Genomic DNA, 9,685 nt, shown 5'->3' on the forward strand with positions numbered 1-9,685 from the left:
ACTCACTAAGCTATATTTTTAATATATTTACACACTTGGCTATATTTCTAATATATTTACTCACTAAGCTATATTTTTAATATATTTACTCACTAAGCTATATTTCGAATATATTTACTCATTTGGCTATATTTTTAATATATTTACTCACTAAGCTATATTTTTAATATATTTACACACTTGGCTATATTTCTAATATATTTACTCACTAAGCTATATTTCTAATATATTTACTCACTAAGCTATATTTTTAATATATTTACACACTTGGCTATATTTCTAATATATTTACTCACTAAGCTATATTTTTAATATATTTACTCACTTGGATATATTTTTAACATATATGCCCACTTTAGCAAATTTATGATTTCTTTTGTCACTTCTTCAAAGTTCATAACATTTTTGCTTTAAGTTTTATATATTGTGTATTATTTTTATAATTTCTAAATAAGTTTGATATATTTAATCATTTGGACTAATAATGCATATTTTTAGTCATTTGTAATAGTTAATCAAAGGTTCTGTACAATTATTCATATGATAGAATGTTTGTAATATTAACTCATTTGGTCAAACATATGGTCAAATGTCTGGTATATACAGTTACTTGGATACATATCTTGCATCTTTAGGTGTTCGGTCAAATCTGTAGTATATTTAGACATTTGTTTAATTGTGTGCTCTTTTAGCTGATATGAAGTAAGGAAGAAGGCGCAGAAGAGTTAATGTCGAGTGTCAAACCAAGTAAGACATCATCGACGGTTTATCGTTCGTCAGTTCATCAGGGAGTTCAAGATAGATGCGAAAATCTTATCGAAAGAAACCAGACGACTTCGACCCTGGATCTCACAACCAGAAGTACAATGCAACCCATCTATCAACAATAGCAGTCTGTTCTGCATTTTTTAAAAGAAATGTAGATATTTCTGTCATAGCTTAAGAAATCAAGTAATATTTAGAATATCACTTATCCTCGCACCTATGCCTAATGGTTAGGGCGCTCGAATTGCAATCTGTGAGTCGTGGCTTCGAATCTCCACCACCGAACATTCTTGTCCTTTAAGACGTGGGAGCGTTATAATGTGACGGCCAGTTCCAATATTCGTTGGTAAAAGAGTAGCTCAAGAGTTGGTGTTGATTAGCCGCCTTCCTTCCAGTCTATCACTGCTAAATTAAGGATGACTAGCGCAGATAGCCCTCGAGTAGCTTTGTGCGAAATTTAAAACAAACCAAACCTATTTATATTATTGACAGAATATTTCGTCATTATCTAAATAAGCGAAGCCTGAGTATACTATCAATATATATCGAAGTTCTAAAATATCATGCTGTTATTAGCTTGTCGTACATGGGTGTATGTTCTTTGGTTGTTAAAAATCACTTAAGAAATGTACTGGTAGAATATCCTCAAATACAGCTGAGATGCGCTTTTAAACCTAACTTCAAAGTATTTATGAATTTACTTTTCCCTTCTGTTAGCGAGGCTACATAGGGTCCAATAAAAGAAGGTTGTTAACTCGTGTGAAATAACATACAAGTCTAAGATCCACTAGATAGAGTGCGCTTAACATGCCCTAGACAGGTGTGACGTAGCTGTCGATTCAAACTATTTTCAGATGGGCCAAATGATGAATTGATCCTCCTTATATATATATAAATGGTTGCTTATGAACAAGCTGAGGCTGGAAATTAAAGAAGTTGGCTTAGCATGTAAAGTTAACCTTAGTGTTATAAACACGTCCTTTATGAAAACTGGCAAGGTATTCGTAAGTTATTCGCGACATAGAGAGAATATTCGTTTTTTATTTCTAGTTTAGTGGCTAGCGTCATCTGGTGTATATTCAGTTAACTTAATTAAATGCAACTTCATTCAACAGCACAAATGTAAAAAAAATTTATTTTTTTTATATACAGAGAACTAGCAACTGCAAGTTATGGTATACCAACACATTATTTCAGGTATTCATAAAATTCTGAACAGCTAGAGCTGACTCAAATACTAAGTTCATATTTTAATTAAAAACAACTATATTCAATTCTACTCAATTTCGGGTACGAGCATCCATCAGAAACGTTTTCTAAATACAAAGGAAATAACGTGCAACAATGATAGTGACGTGCCCAAATGACAGATAGTATAGCTGATCTCAAGAACTATTCACTTGAGTAACCAAGTATAAATGATCTACAAAACTAACCACGTCAGTAACCAAGTAGAACTGATCTATAGAACTATTCACTTGAGTAACCAAGTATAAATGATCTACAAAACTAATCACGTCAGTAACCAAGTAGAACTGATCTATAGAACTATTCACTTGAGTAACCAAGTATAAATGATCTACAAAACTTATCACGTCAGTAACCAAGTAGAACTGATCTATAGAACTATTCACTTGAGTAACCAAGTATAAATGATTTACAGAACTAATCACGTAAGTAACTAAATATAACTGATCTGTAGAACTATTCAAGTCAGTAACAAATTAGAACTAGTCTGTAGAAGTACTCACGTCAGTAACCAAGTGGAACTGATCTGTAGTATCATTGGCTTTCAGTAACCATATGTAAGTGATCTGTAGAACCATTGGCTTTCAGTAACTATACGTAAATGATCTATAGAAATATTGGCGTCAGTAATCATATGTATCTGATCTATAGAAGTATTCACGTCAGTAACCAAGTAGAAGTGATCTGTAGAACTATTCACGGTAGTATCCATATGTAAATGATCTATAGAACTATTCACGTCCGTAACTATGTAGAACTGATCCGTAGAACTATTCACGTCAGTAACTAACTCTGACTGATATACAGAACAATTCACCTCGGTACTTAAGTATAACTGCTCTGAAGAACTATTCACGTCAATAAGCAAATAAATCTGATCTCTAGAATTTTTCTCGTTGGAACTGAACTATAATAAATCAGGGGAACTATTTCTGTCGGTACTCAAGTATAATTCATATGTAGGACTATTCATGTCAGTAACAATATGTAACTAATGTGTAGAACTATTCACATCAGTAATCCAGTAGAAATTATCTATATAACTAATGACGTAACCAAATAGAACTGATCTGTAGAACTGTTTACGTTGGAACTACGTATCATTGATATATTCACGTCGGTAACCAAGTAGAGCTGATCCTTCAGAACTATTCACATCAGTGACTAAGTAGAATTGATCTGTAGAACGATTTATTTCGGTACTCCTGTATAATTGATCTGCAGAACTATTCACGTCGTTAACCAAGTTCAAAGGATCTGTAGAACTATTCACGTGAGTAACCAAGTATAATTGATCGGTAGAGCCATTCACGTCAGTAAACAGTTATAACTTTTCTGTAGAACTATTCACTTTAGCAACCCAGTAGAACTGATCTGTAGAACTATTGACATTGGTATCTATATGTATCTGATCTACGCTATTGACGTCAGTAACCATATGAAACTGATTTGTAGAAGTATTCACGTCAGCGACCAAGTATAACTTTTCTATAGAACTATCCACGTCAGTAACTATATGTAACTGATCTGTAGAACTATTTCTGCCAGTAACCAAGTATGGCTCATCTGTAGAACTATTCACGTCGGTACTCAACAATAACTGAAGTGTAAAACTTGCCAGGTCAGAAACCAAGTAGAACTAATCTGAAGAACTAATAACATCAGTAACCATATCTAACCGACCTATAGAACTATTCAACTCAGTAACAAAGTATGACTGGTTTGGAGAAGTATTTATCTGGGTAACCAAGTATAACAGTTCTGTAGAACTATTCACGTCGGTAACTAAATTGGACTGATCTTTAGATATATTCACGTCAAAAACGAAGAGCAAATGATCTTTAAAACAATTCACGTCGGTAACCAAGTAGAACTGATCTGTAGAATTACTCATGTCAGTAACCATGTGTAATTGATCTGTCCAACTATTCACGTCAGTATCAAAGTATAACTGATCTGTAGAACTATTCACGTTAGTAATCAAGTATAACTGATTTATAGAACTATTCACGTCACTAACGAAGTATAACTGATCTCTAGAACTATTCACGCCAGTAACAATGAAAACTGATATGTAGAAATATTCACGTTCGTACTCAAGTATATCTGATCTGTAGAACATTTACGTCAGTAACGAAGTATAATTGATCTGTACAACTATTTACATCAGTAACCAAGTTTAACTGATCTGTAGAACTATTCATGTCAGGAACAAAGTATAACTGATCTGTAGAACCATTCACGTCGGTACTCAATAAAACTGATATGTATAACTGTTTATGTCAGTAACGAAATGTAACTGATCTGAAGAACTATTCACGTCAGTATTGAAGTATAACTGAACTGTTGAACTATTCACGTCGGTAACCAAGTAGAACTAATATATAGAACTATTTGCGTCAGTAACGAAAGATAATTGATCTGTAGGACTATTCACGTCGTAAACAAACTACAACTGATCTGTAGAAATATTCACGTCAGTATGCAAGTATAAATAATTTGTAGAACTATTCACGTTAGCAAACAAATATAACTAATGTATGGAACTATTGACGACAGTAAGCAAGTACAACTAATCTATAGATCTATTCACGTCAGTAACCATATGTAACTGATCTATAGAAGAATTCACGTCAGTTACAAAATATAACTGATCGATAGAATTATTCACGTCGGTAACCAAGTATAACTGATGAATAGAACTATTCACGAAAGTAACTACATGTAAATGATCTATAAAACTATACACGTCAGTAACCATATCGAATGAATCTACAGAAATATTCACGTCAGTAACTATATGTAATTGATCTAGAGAAATATTCACGTTAGTTACCAAGTATAACTGATCTGTAGAAATATTCACGTCAGTAAGCAAGTATAAATAATTTGTAGAACTATTCACGTTAGAAACCGTATGTAACTGATCTATAAAACTATTCACCTCAGTAACGAAGGATAACTGATCTGTAGAACTATTCACGTCAGTCACGAAGCATAACTGATCTGTAAAACTATTCACGTTAGTAACCAAGTATAACCCATCTGTAGAACTATTCATATCAGTAACCAAGTATAACTGATCTGTAGAATTATTCACGTTAGTAACGTTATGTATTCACGTTGATAACAAAGTCTGTCTGATCTACAGAAGTATTCACATCAGTAACGAAGTATAACTAATCTGTAGCACTATTCATGTCAGTAAGAGGATATAACTGATATTTAGAACTATTCACATCGGTAACAAGTAGAACTGGTCTGTAAAACTATTCACGTCAGTAACCATCTAAGGTTGATTTGTAGAAGTACTCACGTCAAAACCAAGTACAACTGACCTCTGGAACTATTCACGTCGGTAACTAAGTATAACTGATCTGTAGAACTATTCACGTCAGTAAACATATATATTTGATCTCTGGAACTATTGACGTGAGAAAGCAAGTATAATTGATCTATCGAACTTTTCATGTCCGTAACCATGTATTACTGTTCTGTAGAAGTACTCACGTCGGTTACCAACTATAAATGTTCACTAGAACTATTCACGTCATTAATAAAGTGTAACTGATCTGTAGAACTATTCAGGTCGGTACTGAAGTATAACTGATTTATAGAACTATTCACATTGGTAACCAAGTAGAACTATTCGGGTCGGCACTCAAGTATGAGTGATCTATAGAACTATTCACATAAGAAACCAAATAGAACTACTCACGCCGGTAACCATGTGGAACTCCTCTTTAGAACTATTCACGTCGGTACTCAAGTATAAGTGATCTATAGAACAATTCACGTCGGTAACCATGTAGTACTATTCACGTCATTAACTAAGTAGAACTGGTCTGTAAAACTATTCACGTCAGTAACCAAATGTAACTGATCTGTAGAATTATTCATGTCGGTAACTATTCACGTCAATTACCAAATGTAACTGATCTATAGAGCTACTCATGCCAATAACCACGTGTATCGGATTCACAGAACTATTCACGTCAGTAATTAAGTAGAACTTATCTGTAGAACTATTCTCGTTACTAACCAGGTAGAACTGGTCTGTAGAACTATTCACGACAGTAACCATCTATGAATGATTTGAAGAATTATTCAAGTCAGTAAACAAATATAACTGATCTGTTGAACTATTCACGTCAGTAAACAAATATAACTGATCTGTTGAATTATTGACGTCAATAAGCAAGTATAATTGAGCTATAGAACTATTCATGTCGGTAACCATGTATTACTGTTCTGTAGAACTATTCACGTCGGTTACCAAGTATAATTGTTCTCTAGAATTATTCACGTCAGTAACCAAATGTAACTGATCTGTAGAACTATTCACGTCAGTATCGAAGTATAACTATTGACGTTGGTAACTAAATATAATTTACTGATAGAACTATTCACTTCGGTAACTGATCTATAGAACAATCAATTCAGTAACCGAGTATAGCTGATCTGTAGAATTATTCATGTCAGTAACCAAGTATAACTGATCGATATGAACTATCCACGTCAGTAACCATGTTGAACCGACCTGTAGAACTATTCAGGTCGCAAATCAAGTATAACTGATCTGTAGGACTATTCACGTTGGTAACCAAGTAGAGTTGCTCTGTAGAGCTATTCACGTCGGTACTGAAGTTTAACTGATCTGTAGAACTACACACGTCGGTACTGAAATATAACTGATCTATAGAAATATTCACGTCGGTAACCAAGTAGAACTGTTCTGTAGAACTATTCACGTCGGCACTAAAGTATAACTGATCTGTAGGACTATTCACGTTGGTACTCAAGAATAGCTGATCTATAGAACTATTCACGTCGGTACTGATGTATAAGTGATCAATAGAACTATTCATTTCGATAACCAAGGGGAACTGATCTGTAGGCAAAAACAGTGCGTTTTGGTAACAATGCGTTCCAACAATGGCTTTTATGTCATGTTGCTTAGTAAAAAAGTATATAGGTTATACTTTTATGCTAAAATGGGTACAGAATACACAAACTATCAAACTAATGACCTGTACGAAGCCAGGTAATTTAGCTAGTTTGTGCTAGATTTAGCTAGTTAGTGTAATTTTAGACAAGTTTTTCATCACAGATTTAAAAATCAAGTTACAAGCTAAAATATTTAATTGCAGAAGAACGATCAGTCATGTGGTGGTGCTCATCATTTCTGAATAATTTACCTATTTGGATAGAACTTTGGTTCTACAGATCAGTTCCCCTTGGTTATCGAAATGAATAGTTCTATTGATCACTTATACATCAGTACCGACGTGAATAGTTCTATAGATCAGCTATTCTTGAGTACCAACGTAAATAGTCTATATATTAGAAGTTGTTATATAAGTAACCACTTCCTTGCTGTGTGGTTTTTCGCTAGCTTTCATCATTAAAAAGAGTTTACCGACAGTTGACTGCCTCGACTACACTTTTCTGCCTCTTTGTTTGTCAAGCTTGATTTCGCAAAATGTATCTATTTCAGTTAGCTCTCAAATGTGATGTTTGGGTATACTATGGGGTGGGGGTGGTAGTACTTGCCCCGTCATTTTTGACGGGCTATACGCCAGTCCAATAATAGTTAAAACACTCTGTATCAGGTAAAAACTACTGTATAACAACCCATAAGAGTTAAAACACTCTATAACATTCCATAATAGCTTTGTTACTAAGTGACAATGTATATTGCTGATCATTACTAAAAAAAGAGCGTGGAAGCGTTCTCGACAGTATAACATCCCATAATAGTTTAAGAACCACTATAACTTCCTATAATACTTAAAGACAAACACTATAACACCCCATAATAGTTAAAACACTCTAACATATCATAATAATTAAAAATATCCTATAATAGCCCGTAATAGTTTAAAAAATCACTCTATGACATCTCATAACAGTTAAAGAAAAACACTATAATATCCTATAATAGTTAAAACACTAACATTCCATTGCAGACACATTTCTTTTTTATGCTGATTCGCGCACGCACGTAGATAAGTAATAATACTCAGGTGCATACTCTCAGGGTCCACTTAGTATGGATGCAAAATTTCAGGTTCCTAGGTTCATTCCTCTTGGTGCTATCGTGGTAACATATACTTTTCTATGTGCTTTTTCCCTTCCTTGCTCCCTAAAAAGATGCGCACGCATGTGGATGAGTAATAATACCCAGGTGCACACTTTCAGGGTCCACTTAGTATGTGTGCAAAATTTCAGGTTTCTGTGTTCTTTCCTCTTGGAGTTATGGTGGTCACACACACATAGACACTCGCTGTTATTATTCTAGATTACTCCAGGGGGTAGGAGTCTGCCAGTGGTTCCTAAACATGTGTGCCAAGATTGGTCACACTAGCTTGTGGCAGTATGAACACCATTTCAAACATTACACTCTCGTGACCCAGAGAGGAGGTTAAGAACAAAAAGATCCGATGCCATATTCTAATTCAGCGATCCTTAATACGAAGTTTTGACTCTCATCATGCCTGGGTGACCTTTCTGGCGTTTTAGCTCCTCCACCCCACCCAGTATCCTCTTAGTAAGAACACTCTTGGACCATCCCGATTGCGCCTCCTAAGGTTAGTTCAGCTACATCCAAAACTGTGGGAAGAATTAGCTAGTCAAAGATAGATACATAGCTAAACATGGCGGCCCCGGCATCCCTTGAGGTCCAGGAAAACACAAAATCTGATGATTCAACAATCCTGGAAGACTACTCTTAAACCACAGTCATGCCTGAGTGACTTTCCGGGCAGGTTTTAACCCCCTTAATAGAGAAGATGTGCCATATATATATTAGGACACTCCCCAGGCCACCCCGAGACTGCCTACTAAATTTGATCCTGTTAGCTTCACAACTGTGGGAGGGGATAGCTGAACATATATACAAAGCTACAGGTTAAATTAATACAAGACACTATAAAAATAACAATATTACTGAGACAGTCAAATGTATTCAATCTCCACAGAATTTTAGCTCTGAAAATAAAAAATATATATATATTTTTTAACTTCTGATACAGGTATTTCAACTCAAAAGTAATTTTCATAGGAATAAAAGTTTATAAAAGTATTTTTGAAATGAAATATAATAAATTAGAATTCACTCTTGTCCATTCGCTTGACCACTATTTATTGGATTATGTGTATAAATATATATTTCAAGGCGCTACATATGTCAAAAGTTTGAAAATAACTGTATTTAATACTAGTAACAATACTAAATTTCTCTCAAAAAACCATTTGTTATAACTAATGGCTTAAATGCCTGGGCCGACCGTGGCCCAATGATTAATATGCCGAACTGTGGATCCAGGGTTCTGTGCTCTATTACAACCAAAAAAAAATAAAAAATCGTGCTCTGTGAGTTAAAAGAGTAACGACCAAATCCCACTTTTTTTCATTAGATTAGCGTATGAGTTGGTGATGAGTGGTGTTGAATAGCTGTCTTCTGCCCATTGGTGTGGGAATGGCGTACCTTTATTTTTAGCCGGAATGCCATTCTCTCACTATTTCGAACGAATCGGACCTTACAAATCTGTAGCTTCGTGAAGTTTTGTTCATCCATAGAAGAAATAAGGGAAATAATCATTAACCCTTTCCTCCAGGTTGTAGGCAAGTAATCAAAGTTTGTTTGTTTGTTTTGGAATTTCGCGCAAAG

Source organism: Limulus polyphemus, unplaced genomic scaffold (genome assembly GCF_000517525.1).
Source record: "Limulus polyphemus unplaced genomic scaffold, Limulus_polyphemus-2.1.2 Scaffold981, whole genome shotgun sequence".
NCBI classification, from domain to species: Eukaryota; Metazoa; Arthropoda; class Merostomata; order Xiphosura; family Limulidae; genus Limulus; species Limulus polyphemus.